The sequence below is a fragment of the Mercenaria mercenaria genome, unplaced genomic scaffold (assembly GCF_021730395.1).
Source record: "Mercenaria mercenaria strain notata unplaced genomic scaffold, MADL_Memer_1 contig_1219, whole genome shotgun sequence".
Lineage (NCBI taxonomy): Eukaryota > Metazoa > Mollusca > Bivalvia > Venerida > Veneridae > Mercenaria > Mercenaria mercenaria.
Window position 1 is genome coordinate 13,594 of NW_026459201.1, and position 15,590 is coordinate 29,183.

The following is a 15,590-nucleotide window of genomic DNA, read 5'->3' on the forward strand; positions in this document are numbered from 1 at the left end:
ATCAAAATAGAGAAAGAATATAGTGATAAAAATTTAGAGTGGAAGAAACTAAAAATAACTTTGGTGATATAAAAAAGTTAAAACTTGAGTTTGCAGGATAAGACATGTTCAAGGCTGCAAACTGCAGCACTGAACTGCTCTAGGGAAGGGAGTTGGGCCACACTGGGGTGGGGGGTGGGGAAGTTGGTTCCAATGGTACACTGTTCTCGGAAAATAAGAAAACTTGTAATAGTCAGTGGTTGCAGTAATTAACCTATAACTTAGGGAATAGCCATAGCGGACACAACGGGTCATTGGGGTCAGGTGATATACTATTTGGATAGCAACCAGACCATGACGAATTTTATAGAAGAGTGAAAACCTAGAATCTATACGCCTTAAATCCAGTCGACGAAGGTTTAGGGAGTGTAGCATATCTGATACACTGGAAGTACGGCCATAGTCAGTCTTGATCCAACGGGCGGCTCTCCTTTGGACGTTTTCAGTTTGGTCAATTTGAGTTTTGGTGTGGGGCGACCATACCTCGAGCTGGGGTCGGACTAGAGTCTGGTAAGCAATGGTCTTAATGGGTTGAGATTTGACCTCAATAATGTTTCTTCGTAAGAACCCTAGGGTTTGGTTAGCTTTCTTGGTTGACCTGTTTAAGTGATTGTCCCATGATAGGTCATTTGAGATATCCACGCCTAGGTATTTAACTGACACCGATTCAAGTTGGACTCCAGGTAGGTAATACTGGGTAGGGATAGGATGTTTCCTTCTAGTAGCGTGGATCACTTGACACTTGGAGGGGTTGAACTCCATATCCCACTCCAACTCCCACTTTTCTATAAGTTTTAGGTCATTTTGGAGAGTGACAAATTGGTCTGCAGATGACTGAGTTAGATATATTGCCGTGTCATCTGCACACAGACGGACTTTGGAACTGACGTTTTGTGGGAGGTCATTTATGTAAGCTAGGAAGAGCAGAGGACCAAGTACAGACCTCTGTGGGACACCTGATGATACTGGTATGGCATCAGAGGTAGTGCCATTTAGGACTACTTATTGGATCCTATTATCTAAGAAGCCTTTGACCCATCTTAGTGTGTTACCTCTGACTCCATATTTGTGCATTTCTCAAGGCTAACCATGTCGAAAGCCTTACTAAAAAATCTAGTAGTATAAGATCTACTTGTTTCTTATTGTAGACTGAAGAGACCTGATCATAGTTACCTGGCTTGTTGGGGCTTTCTAGGTTGGAAGGCCTCTTATTGTTTTCACCAATGAAAATTTCTTATCCATCTCATCTCGGACTCCAAAGTGCTCCTGTCTTTCTAAATTATGGAAGCGGGTGCATTGTTGTCCAGATCATCGCAGTCTGTGTGTGAATGTACATGCTGCCATGGCTGGACTCTGTAAAGAATAAAGTATCTTTATACATTTACTATGACAAAGCTTTACACATATAAGGTCAACTTTATACATACAAAATGAGGTATTACGTGTAGTCAAAAGATAATAGGTAAGGGTAGATTTCTCGGAAGCACAGAGCACTAAAACACAGCCTCAGAGCCACGCATTTTCATAGTAGGCCCACAACAAAAAGAAGCTGTAATGGTAAAATATTTCAGACGGGTTGCTTCAAACATCCAACAAGTACGTATTAATTTATGCTAAATAGAGATGGATGGGAAGGAAATGGTAAGGGGCAAAATGGGGGGGGGGGGGGGGGGGGGGGGGGGGGGGGGGGGGGGGGGGGGGGGGGGGGGGAGGAACCTGAAGGGGAAAGTTGAACAAGGACGAATATACAAAGGGAATGCCACGTTCCTTAATAACAGTCACACTACAACGTAACCCACAATAGCGCAGACATTCATGTACCAAAGATAAACACACAACCATGACTAACTAAACTACAAAACAAATTAAGATTCTAAAAACAGCGTGAGGTACATAAATGTATATCAATACTGCATCTTGGCATATACATGTCAAACCATTTCAAAAGGTATAAAGTAAATCTCACTTATAAGGAACTCGGATATAAGGAACACTCGGTTATAAGGAACAGTTTTAAATTCCCCGATCTAATTCCTTCTTTATTTAATGTAAAAATCCTCGGTTATAGGGAACTCGGTTATAAGGAACACTAAGTTATAAGGAACACTCGGTTATAAGGAACACTTTTTCCAGTCGCAAAGTACGAAATGCAAGGGAAAACCCCTTGGTTATAGCGAACAGACAAAGAATAAAAATTATTTAATACCGGAAATAAACATGACAATCGCTGATGACGTCAGAGTAACGTCAGCACTTATAATCACGCGCTTTCATGCACATGAAAATCGCTTTCAGGCACATGAATAAACACAAATTATTTCATTTCTATGATCTTTAGTTTGTTAATTTACGGATACGATAAAAAGAAAATATATATCATCAAATAACCAAATACTAAACGATAGTAGACTATATTTACTCAAGATTGTTCGACAGCTACATGTATTTGGTATTTCATGTTAACAATTGTGAACGAAAATCCTAAATAAATGTGCTAATTACACGTGATTAACAATGGCAAACAGTCCACTTTACCAAATTTCCAATGAAACATTATAGCAGGTGCTAAAATGGACAATAGCAGAAGTATAGGTATACTAATTAACACTTCAATCCGTATGTATGGCGCCGTTGTCTAGTCGTAATACACTGTATGTCATAAACACCCTACTTTTAGATTTTAATGGGTAGTCTAATTTAACATTTTTGTAATGAAAAATTGAACATTTATTTTATATTAGTATTGATGACTATTCACACAACATGCAGTCAAGCAAGGTAAGGGGAGTAACTGCAACATATCTTATAGTCATCATGTAGCACTCTCTAAAAAGAAGTTAGAAATGACCGACAAATTATAAACATAAATTACGGTCATTCTTACCAACGAACATTTTGGCTTGGTTTAGGTTAAACGCCGCGTTTCAACACTATTTCAGTCATATACATGCAGGCAGTTTACCTTACCATCTCTCCAGGAAAGGATCAGTACTAGAAAAGCAACTTCCTCATATAAATATTCAAGGTCGGCCCGAAGTGTGAACACATAGCCCTTATGAAACGTCAGTCAAATAGTGTTCGCTATACAAATTGTGTTCATCATTCATGAATATGATGATGCAAAAATCAATTTCCTTAAATAATTACTGTTTATAAGTTACAGCTAGACCCATAGAAAGTGGATATATATAGGCAGGAAACTCAATGCTATGCCGATTCTTCTCCTTAAATTCCTCAACTTCTCCCTAAATTCTGCGGAGGGAGAAGTCACTTCTCCCTAAAATTTTGACCTAGGATGATCCCTGTGTAACAAACCTTGGTTAAAACGAACTAGTTCACTATACGGATATAAGGAACCTCGGTTATAAGGAACAATTTCTAGAGATCCCTAGCTGTTCCTTATAAGCGAGGTTTACTGTAGTTACCTTGCTTATTGGTGCTTTCTGGGCTGGAGAGTTTCTTATCCATCTCATTACCAAAGGGCTTCTGGTCTTTCTCAATTTGGAAGCGGGTGCATTGTTGTCAGGATCATCGCCTTCTGTGTGCGAATCTACAGAGCTACCATGGCTGGACTCTGAAAACAGACATTAAGTATCTTTATACATACAGAAGTATCTCCTTTCACAAAGCTATGTATACATATATTTTGTTCAACTTCTTACATTCATTATGAGGTATTATGTGTAGACACACAAACCACACAACAAATTAAACGTCTGAATACAGTGTGAGGTACATATTAAATGTATATTAATACTACCATGTCAAATAATTTCAAAAGGTACAGTTACCTGGCTTATTGGTGCTTTCAGTGTTGGAGGGCTCCTTGTTGCTTTCACTGCTGAAGAGTTCCTTATCCATCTCATTACCAAGGGCTCTTGGTCTTTCTCAATGATGAAAATGTGTGCTTTGTTTTCAGGTTCATTGTAGTCCTTGTGCGAATCTAGAGGTACCATGTCTGGACTCTGAAACCAGACAACAGAGATGTTTATTCATTCACTTTGACAGAGCTTTACACATATTTCGTATAAAATCATACATACATTACATGGACACCTTCATACATACATTATGAGGTATTATGTGTAGACACACAAACCACACAACAAATTAAATGTCTGAATACAGTGTGAGGTACATATTAAACGTATATTAATACTACCAGTAGGTCAAGGTCACAGTGAAGTGACATCATATTACTTTGGGTCATCAGGTTATTATGGAAGTCCCAAGTTTTATATAGGAAAAAGCTTTAAAAATCTTCTTGTCTGAAACCATATGACCTAGGCTTTTGATATTTGGTATGATGCATTGTCTAGTAGTCCTCTACCAAAGTTGTTCAAATTATGCCCTGGGGTTAAAAGAGGCCCTGCCCTGGGTTCATTTAGTTATTATGTGAGTTATATAGGAAAAATACTTAAAAAATCATCTGATCCTATTTCCAAGACTGTTTAATTATAATTACCTGATGATCCAAAGTAATATGATGTCACTTCACTGTGACCTTGACCTACTGACCTACTTTCTTGTTTTTTAAGATACAGCCTTGAAATTTTGATGACATACACAGTTTCGCACACAAATCGTAAAACTGAATTTCATTGACCATGAATGTGACATACTGACTTTCTTAATATTTTATCATCATTTTGACATTTGAAACATATAGCTCATATTACTCAGGTGAGCGATCCAGGGTCATCATGACCCTCCTGTTCGACTTTTGTATTCATTCAATCAACAAGGCTGTTTAATAGTTGAGCGTTGCTGTCCTGCGACAGCTCTTGTTTGGTTATTCTTGAACATATTCATGACTTTGGTCAGATCCAATGCAGTGGGTCATATTTTCAGTAATTCAGAATGGTAGACCTTTGATATTTGGTTTGTAGCATTGTCTTATGGTCCTAAACCAAAATTGTTCAAATTGTACCCCTTGGGTGAACAGAGGTAATGTGGTTTCATACAAGAAGATTTTTAAACTTTTTTTCCTATATAAGTCGATAAAAAGCAACCTAAGTCCAAAACGAGGTCAAGGTCAAACTGAGGCCAGGTGATGTTTGAAGATGAGGAATGGTCAAAGGTTACATCTTATGATCTGTATTAGTATCAATTCATTCTTGTAATTCATTCTTGTAAGCAGTATTGATGCTAGACGAAACGGGCCCATTTGGTTAACCAAGAGATGGCCCATATAAAGCAACCTAAGTCCAAAATGAGGTCAAGGTGAAACTGAGGTCAGGTGATGTTTGAAGATGAGGATTGGTCACAGGTTACATCTGTATTAGTATCAATTCATTCTTGTAAGCAGTATTGATGAAACGGTCCCATTTGGTTAACCAAGAGATCGCCCATATAAAGCAACCTAAGTCCAAAGTGAGGTCAAGGTCAAACTGAGGTCAGGTGATGTCTGATGATGAAGAATGGTCACAGGTTACACCTGCATTAGTATCAAGTCATTCTAGTAAGGGGTATTGATGCTAGACGAAACGGTCCCATTTGGTTAACCTCGTACGGACGGACGAACGGACAGGACAATCACTATATGCCTCCCGCATCAGTAGATGCCGTGGGCATAAAAAAGTTACGAATTTAAGCTATTTATAGTAACAACAAAGGGAAGTAATTCTAGGATCTTGCGCATGACACTCCGTCTCATGATGATGAACAATTGTGCCAAGTTTCATCTAAATCCCTCTATGCATCAAAAAGAAATGCTCCAGACAAAGTCATTCTTGTATCTGATTTTTTTTTTACCTCTTAAGTGTGACCTTGACCTTAGACCTAGGGACCTGGTTCTTGCGCATGAACCCCGTCTCATGGTTGTGAACATTGTGCCAAGTTACATCAAAATCACTCCATGCATGAAAAAGAAATGCTCCGGACAAAGTTGTCATTCTCGTATCCTTTGACCTCTAATTGTGACCTTGACCTTAGATCTAGGGACCTGGTTCTTGCGCATGACACTCTGTCTCATGACGGCGAACAATTGTGCCAAGTTACATCAAAATCCCTCCATGCATGAAGAAGAAATGCTCCGGACAAAGTCGTTTTTGAATTTGACTTTTGACCTTAAGTATGACGTTGACCTTTGAGATAGGAACCTTGGGTTTGCGCATGACACTCCGTCTCACTGAGGTTAACATTCATGCCAAATATAAACAAGATTGCTCCATGCATGTCAAAGTTATGATCCGGACAAACAAATCCGGATGGACGCACGCACATACACCAAACAGCCATTTGGACAACTATGTCTTCGCTTCCGCAAGCGGGCTCGACAAAAATGGGCATAATTTTGTAAAAATGTAAAACAGAGTTATGGAACCTGAGCAATGTAAGTCAGTTTTTTTTTCACAGTGAATAAGTGTGTGAACTTTCAATCCATTACCACAAGTGGTTACTGAGATACCCTGCTTACAAAAAAAACTTAACCAAATCGGGACGCAGACGCTGACACATGGGCGAGTCCAATAGCTCTACTATTCCTTGAATAATCAAGCTAAAACTAAACAGAAACAACTGGCCTATTTCAAACCGAAAGTTGTTTTTCCAATGCTTACAAACCCGTTGCACATCTTTGGATTTTTTTGGAAGAATGCATGCTCCGAAATGAGGCTATAATTTATAAATAGATGCAAAATATATTATATGCCCTAACAATAATGTGATGTTTACAACTATAGCATAGGGAATTAAACATTTTTCTAACTCCCAAAAGTTTCATGAAAATCATTTTTATAATACAAGTAATATACAGCTATACTACAAGTTTTCCAATGGACAATTTAGGCCCTTCCCAAATAAATGTGTTTTTACAACTTCATCTGCAAACTTATTCAGTCAGTCTCTTTTCAGCATAGTTTTAAGAATATAGATGAAAAATTAGCTTACACTGTAGAAAGAAAATGTGATTGAAATTTACATAAATACACTAATGTAAGTACATATTGCTATATTAATTCAAAATATTTTTAAACATTAAACACATCGTCTCCGCCTAATATATGTCACTGTCAATTTGAAACTTAAATCTTGTATATCTCATATTTTTATGCAAATCATGTGTAATTACCATCATATGAAATACCAAAGAATACAGTTATTTTGTGGTGCTCCTTACGGATATTCATTTGAATTAATTCTAAAATCATGTGACCTCTAAGAATTTCCGACTGATTACGGAAAAACGATAAATACGAAAGAAGGACAAAATGACCACCCATGTCAGCCTAAGAAATTTAAAAAAAAATCATTCATTTTTCTGCCCATGTTTTGACTTCAGGGGAATATTGTACGGCTATCGTGATGTTTAATAGTATATTTCAAAATGTGTAGTCTTTAATTTTGGACTTACAAATGTGGTGTATCGTAGAATAACCCGAGTTTTGAGGTCTTAAATTATGCGCAAGAATATATCACGAAGGCCTTCGTGATATATTGTTTCACATAAGAACTAAAAACTCGGGTTATTCTACGATAAATCACACTTGGGAACTTATTATTTCGATACTAACATGACATACTAGTATCCACAATGTTAGAAAAAATAGTAACTACTTTTTACGACCGTGCTACACACCTGGATCGGATGACGTCATTGCACGCAAGTGGTTTATTGCAGAATAACCCAAGATAGATTTTGCTCTACATGTGTGTAGGTTATTTGCTGGTCGTGTTAGAATTATCTTTATTTGGCACCTTTAATACTACCATGTCAAATCATTTCAAAAATTAGTTACCTGGCTTATTGGTGCTTTTAGGGCTGGAGGGTTTTTTGTTGCTTTCACCGCTGAAGAGTTCCTTAACCATCTCATTACCAAAGGGCTCCTCAGGTCTTTCTCAATTATGGAAGCGGATGCATTGTTTTCAGGCTCACCGCCTTCTGTGTGCGAATCTACAGAGACCTGTACCGTGGCTGGACTCTGAAACCAGACAATAGAGCTCATTTTACATTTACTATGACAATGATTTTCACATATATTTGAGCAACTTCATACATACATTGAGGTATTTAACTTCAGACTCTCAAACCATCACAACCTTATCAAACTTTATTTATACAGTTTGAGGTATTTTTATTTACACACTAATACTACTGCCTGACATACAGAAGTATCCGTTTTGAAATGGCTTACACATATCTGTGCAAACTTGGTACAAACTTATTGTGGCATTACCAATACATGTACCTAGATATCCAGCCACAACTCATACATGCAATGGTTATAACATCAGTATTATGTTTATTATAAAAACAGCTGGATATAGCTGGTCCATTACTCATTTAGACCAGGGCCGTAGGAACAGGCCAGGACCCCCAATAATTTGACCGATTATGGTAATTATCTTAGCAGTTTCTGAAAACGCTTCGGTCCTGCAGACAAGTCAAGTTTTCTCTAAAATACCTCAAGAGACATGTACAGTTGCCTCAAGACTACTACTAGTACGGAGAGCTCTATCTAATGCTTAAGGTAATTGTCCTGTTTCTGGTCACCAGGACATTTGTAATATAAGGTAAATTTAATCAGTTAGGAAATATTTTCTTTATAAAGTTTACTTGTTTCTTTGTTACATTAAATTTACCATAAGCTGGATGTTAACCTGTTCTACTTTTTTTTGCTGTTTATAGGCCTGCTATTACTTTTTTAGGTTAAGGGACCTACTTCAACAATAACATGAAAATCTCAAAATTCTTAATACACATGTGTTTTGATGAATCTCTAAGGTTTAAAGTCCTCAGGTGAGTTCAAACAGACAATCTAAAGTATGTTGTAAAGAGTGCAACATGACCAAATAATGCACTCACCAATAGACGAAGGACTGAGAAGGAAGCTGCTGTTACATTAGACATGCACTTGCCTACCTTCATTTGGCACAATAAAACTACAGAATACCAGAAAAAAAGAAAGCTGTGAAACAGTAAAATTGAAAAAGTCAACATTACATGTTTTAAATGTGTTTATGTATTAATTAAAACAAGTGACAAGTAGAACGTACCCTACAGGTGTACATGCTATGTGTGGTTCAATGGCAGTGTTCATTTCTCTACAAAAAAACACTAAAATACTGATTTTATCCTGCTTGTTTTTATTTTGCATCTATTTTTGAGCCAAAATATTGCCAAGTTATTGCAATGCACCTGTAATCACTAGAATAAACTGGTTGTCAGTTAAAATGAAAACAAACTGAGTATTTTGAAATACTAAAAGCATAGAGGATTTCTGGCTTTACTGTTAAAATTGTCAGTGGATTATTCAACAACATAACAACTTGTGTAGCTTTAAACAGCTGTTTGTATTAAGTCCCAATCTGTGACTCTAGTTACCTCCCTTGACGGTCTGTCCACAGAGTCACAAGCAGCTGTTATCAAAAATCAGCGTAATTTAGGTACTTCAGTCTTTCAGACATGATACTTCAGTCTTTCAGACATGATCGCAAGCATAATGATGATTTAATGGTGAAAAGAAAAATATCTGGAATAGCAAATTTGTTCTTGTGCTTGTCTTGTTAAATACACGCTATGACCTGTCGTGAGCACTTCGTATAGTACCTGAAGAAAGTCACCCCCTGGTCTACATTATTGGTTTGTTTTTTCGCCATTGGTGACGTCACATATTTATTGCGTCACTACTGGTGCATTTCATTTATCGTGACGTCAGGTACCGTACAGGATGAGCACAACGTCTCAGGCTAATTCTAAATGTATTAGCGCAATATTATTTGTACATTTACTACGATCTGAAGTCGAATTATAAAATTTTAAGAAAAAACAAATATTTGGAAAGATTCACATAATATTATTCTCATGTGCTTGTTCCTTCACGAACACCCGGAATAAACATTGGTGAACAAATAAGTACGACTTCACATTGTGCTAAATGCTGTATGTTCATCCGGGCGTGCGACCGCAGAAAAGTTTGGTAACAATGGATCTATCTGATGCATTCTGGGCGTTCTGAGGTACTTAGCCGGATTTCTGAGGATTTTTATGGGGAGGGTTTACATACTTTCCTATGATAGGACTATTTCACATAAAAATTGTAAAGAGCAAGAAAATGTTCATATTTTTTCACCCAGAAAAAAAAGTGCACCGGGTGTACCCTCTCTAAATCCGCTAGTGACCTGGAACTACCATTACTAATTTCACAAAATATCAGGTAGTACCGTTACTAAATTAGAAAAAATATCAGGTAGTACCGTTACCAAATTTACAAAACCTTATCTGGAGCTCTGTACTGTGTTTAATCATTCCCGGAGGCAAATGTTTATGTGTGCACACAAAACTTTAGACTGATCCAAAAGCTTCCAAGTTGCTGATCAGTAGTGTTCAAAACAATATGCAAACGGGGCAGTCCCATTAGCTCAAATCTCAGCAGCCTTTGCGGAAAAGCATAAATTACGCATTTTCTCCAACATTTCCATACTGCAGTATGGAGATTTTGCGTAAATGTGGAATTTAAGCGGATATTCAATACTTGGGTATTTTTCAGATGCAGAGATTTGTACATTAACTTTCCACTGTCATGACTGTGCAGACTTTTCAACTTCGTCTATGTAGAGATGCGGAAAGTACAACTTAGAATTTTTTTAACAAAATATAACGATATTCAACACTTGAGTACAATCATTTGGACTACCGGACCCCTAGCCACTGCCTAAGCCGAACAAGTAGAATAGAAGAAGTGGAAACTCCACAGGTCGACAAAAACAAAAATTTGCAGGCTCGGTTTGATCTAGCCTGTTCATGGACGGTTGTGAAATGCATGCTACCGCCCACACCCTCTAGCGCCGGGTTTAGCAGAACTCAACATTTATTGTTTAAGGAAATCTGTAACTGCTCCAAAATAATTCCTATAGTTTTTCGCGAATTTAAAATTTAGTGCCTATGCTGAAGCGAATCTAGGCAATACAGTGGGTGGGGTGTAGTTTAGTCAAAATAATTCATATTGTTTTATATTTATGACTGGCAATCTAAACAAGTATGATTCTTACATGCATTACAAAGATTTATATGCAAACTGTCTCCTAAGACCACAATAACTTTAGTTTTGATCGCAAACGCAGCACGCCATCCCAAAATGAAAAAAAAATCAATGCCTACATTTCGTCTCGGCCATTGCTGTTGTTGTTGTTCACTTTGATCCGTTCTTTTCCCTCCGTATCCTGCATGTAGTCTCAAATTAGAAATTAATTCAGTTGAGAATCTTTCCAGTAGCGCAATAATTACGAAAAATAATGTACTTAAGTATTGAAAAGACTAGTTAGCGGAATTCATGTAACTGTGTAGAGTGTGTAGGCCTAGATAAGTTTAGACACCGGCTTAAAGAGGTACATGACACTGCGCAACCGATGTGCGCAGGATATGTAGAGGTAAGCCGAATGAGGTCATGAATATGCAAATGAAGTATTAAGCGAATATGAACTGCCGTCGTGTGCGTAAACACACTGCACACAAACAGGCACTATACCGATGAAACGAGGTACTAAGTTTTTTTAGTCCAGTGTGTGTGTATTGAATCGTATGCGCGGATTATGTGGTAGGCGTGACGAGGTATTAGGAAAATGTACCTCGCTATTTTTTGTACCTCTTTACGTGGGTGTGTAAACATATGTGCTACCTCGGTTTGTGACTTACACCAACCCACACGCACACACACACACACACACGAACCAATACTGTTATAAGTTTTGATAGCTTAACAAAAATAGCACACTCGGGTTGAAAAACATCCTTAATCAAAATCAACTTCAACTTGTATATCTTTATTTCTTATTACCTATTCTATCGTAGACATCGAGATATCTTGCATTTTGTTCACAAGATCACACGTGCATAAATTACTCATATCAGTTGCCTTAAATGTACTTCCATTTATCGCACTTCTCGTTGTCTGGTACGTTTCGCTTGCAGATGTTTTGGCACTTTTCTTGCCTGTGCTATGAATGTGTCATTTTGAACATACGAGTGCATTTTTCATGTTTTATTGTTTCATGTCCGTGTCAGTTTGATAAGATTTTTCTCAATGTTTTAGCTTTCCCTCAGACAATGGTTGGCAATAATATTGCAAAGAATATAGTGTCCTATAATTGCCTCAATCAACGTAAGAATTAAGGATAATGGGTTGCATAGGACGTCATAAAGTTCTTCCATCTTTCATGTTTGGTGCTTTCTTGGAGTGTGGCAGGCCTAAGACTATTTTTTTGAATGTGTGTAAATTAAACAAACAATATGTATGTCACAGCTTCTTATTAACATAATGTGTTTAACATTCATCACATGTTTGACGTCGCGGTAGTGTAATAAAGCCATTACTTAAAAATGATAGTATACTAGTGTAATAAAGCTTTGACGTCGACGTCGTTTGTAGTTTCGGAGACGTTGGTCAAATTCACTTGTTTATATAGTAAAAGAAAGTAGAATTTTTGATGTTTCGACAGGAAAAGCTAACATGAGATAAAAAGAATATTACATTTGTGACTTTCCATATTTAATTTATTAAACTCGAATAAAATTGATAAAATGCTCGGCAGAGCCTCGCATTTTATTACTTTATTCAACACGTTTAATAAATATACAATGAAAAGACACTCGTGTAATATTCTATATATAATGTTTAACACAGCTTTATAATAAATACAAATCATTATGAGCATGTCCGGCTTCTCGTATACCTAAATCAGCCCATTCAAATTACTCAGCACTGATGATGCAAAGGACATTGAATTACAAATTTAGACACAAATTTATATACCCAATTGTACGTTACCGTGATTGGTTGTTTTCACAGAGTAACCTGTGGTATCTTTATCATCATTGCGTCAAAATGTTTTGCTGTAAAAGATGATTTCCATTGGTCATTACTCTATGCAAATGAAAATGTTACGCATTTTTTTGTTGAAAATATCTCTAGCAGTCCATAGAAAGAAAGCCATAGTTTTCTCAAACGAATTTGAAATCACCTTTGACTTATATATAGTATTTCAACAAGAAGTCTTTATTGTAGGCCATGTTTCCGTCGTTAGCAAGACTGTGAATGAAAACCAATTTCAACCGAAAGAGGTGAAATGCACCTAAAATTAGTATAAATGTATGAAAAAGATGAAAAACACAACTTGGGAACAATCGCAATTTTAGTTTCATTTACAAAAATGATTTTTATGTAAAATTAGAAGTAACATGTTTTAGCAATGAACCTAAATACACACTGCATTTTTACAAAACTAATGTTTCAAATGAACACACTCGTGGGAATCTGAACGTGCAGTTTGCAGCTGCATCCGCGTACCGGGAGATAAATATAACAAATAAAATCTTTAAATACATTCTATAGATTTTAGAGGTTCTTTTTATGCGGCTGTAGTTTCACATTGCCAAGCAAACAACCACCAGTAATACACAATGACAATAGTATTTTGTGAAATATAATTATTGTGTACTATTAATTGTTACAACAAAGTTATGTGCCATTGCTTTTTCATTCTAAATGATGTCAGAAGTGGTATTTTATGTCCTTAAAGTCTGGAATATAAAAATCATACTGTGCTTGTCCGTTAGATGTTCGTTTCCTGTCAGAAATTATATCATTAACCAGGGTCGTTTAAAACGTCCAGACATAAATATTTGCCATAACAGGGTGTATGATTCTGATCTGAAGCATGTGATAACATCGTTTTTTATATTGGATCTTTGGCCTTATATTTTTGACTCGTTGTTAACAATCATCCCATTTTACCTATGTTGGGATGGAAAGCCGCGCCTCCGTGGCCGAGTGGTTAAGGTCGCAGACTTCATGTGAGGAAGCCATCCAGCTGACTTCCTACCCCGATGCCCGCCCGTGATGACATTTATGCACGAAGGGGCACCTGGAGTCTTCCTCGACTATCAAAGCTGGAAAGTGTCGCCATATGATCTGTATTTGTGTCGGTGCGACGTTGAACCCAACATAAATTACCTAAGAATTGGTTTTGTTATTATTTCTGGTTCCTTTTTGCAATCTATGCTTCAAAAGGGTATTTCTTTAGATTATACTCAATATCTGGTACACTGTATAACCAACATTAGTGTAATACACAACCCAACGTCATTTACAAAAAATAACAAAATGGCGTTGTTCGAAAATAGGACACCAACTCATTTTTTGACGATAAAGATCAAAATTGAGTCGACACGATTTTTCACTGGATTTAAGTCTTATTCTTAATTATAAATACTGTTTAAGGATGAAAGAGACGAGCTACCTCCAGCCTAGAACTTTGTTACACTGTATTCGTTACATATTTATACACAGAGACACAAAGTATATGGGGACAAAATTGGATTCACGAATGTCTATCCATTGGTTCATCAAACCGTCGTACCCGCCCCATATCTTCTTATTACTGGTTGGAAGATATTCATAAAGTAGGCATCAGTTGCTGACCTCAATAAGACAACATACAGAATGCAAAACCCGGGTCACTAGGCATTAGATTAATGTCACAGTTAAAAGTCAAATGTCAAATAGTTTATTTTCTTCGTGTCCGCTCCATATCTTCGTAACCGTTGGGAAAATGTTCACGATTCTTGCATCAAATGTTTACCCTATCAAGACAACGTGCAGTTTGTGCAAAAATTGGATTATTAGGTCTTATAAGGTCAAGGTCACACTTGGAGGTTTAAGGTAAAAAACGTTACTTCGTGTCCGCTAAATATTACCTAAAACGCTTAGAAGATTTTTCATAAACTAGCATCAATTGTCACACTTTGGGGTTCTACGGTAAAATAAATAAAATCTGTGTCAAACCTCATAAAACTAGCATCAGTTATTAACTTTATCGTAACGATAAACATATTGCAAAACCACGGTCATTAGGCCCTGGGGCAAGGTCACATTTAGCAGTCAAAATTGTGTCGTGGCATTACTTGTTAACCTCACCAAGCCGACTTACAATAAAGATCACTAGGACCAAGGTCAAAGATCAGACATGGACGGTAAAGGTCTTGATCACAATATTTTACTGTCGCTGTAACAAAGCAGCGTCGTCTGTGGGTATTAAACGCGTTTAGTAGATTATTAATAGCTGTTGTTATACCCGAAATTGCGCTTTCAAAATATCATATAATACCAGATATATATAGCGCCCTTTTCGTGATAGACACGTTCAAAGGTGATTTACATAGCACAAAGGCAGCAACTCAGGCTGCCAAATTCATCCTCTACTAGTACATACAAAGTGTTATCTAACCAGAGGGATAGAGAAATAAATAGTCCCAAGAACACAGAGACAGAAATCCTTTAGACAAAGTCCTGTCCGGCTGACTTAGCCTAGCTCTTTGCGAATAGACAGGTTCTTTTTACGTGTCCAGGGTATAGCACCGATACACGTGAAGCCGTCTCTCTTATGGGGGAAGGGTAAAGAACCAGTACTGGCCTCTTAATTAGGTGGGAGACACTCGAGAGCATTTCAAAAATGTCCAATGACTGGAACGGGATTCGAATCCCGGACCTGTGCCAAACAGCTTAGGTAAAGTAGTTTCAAGCAGCAATATTCTTATCAAGTCATATGACTTT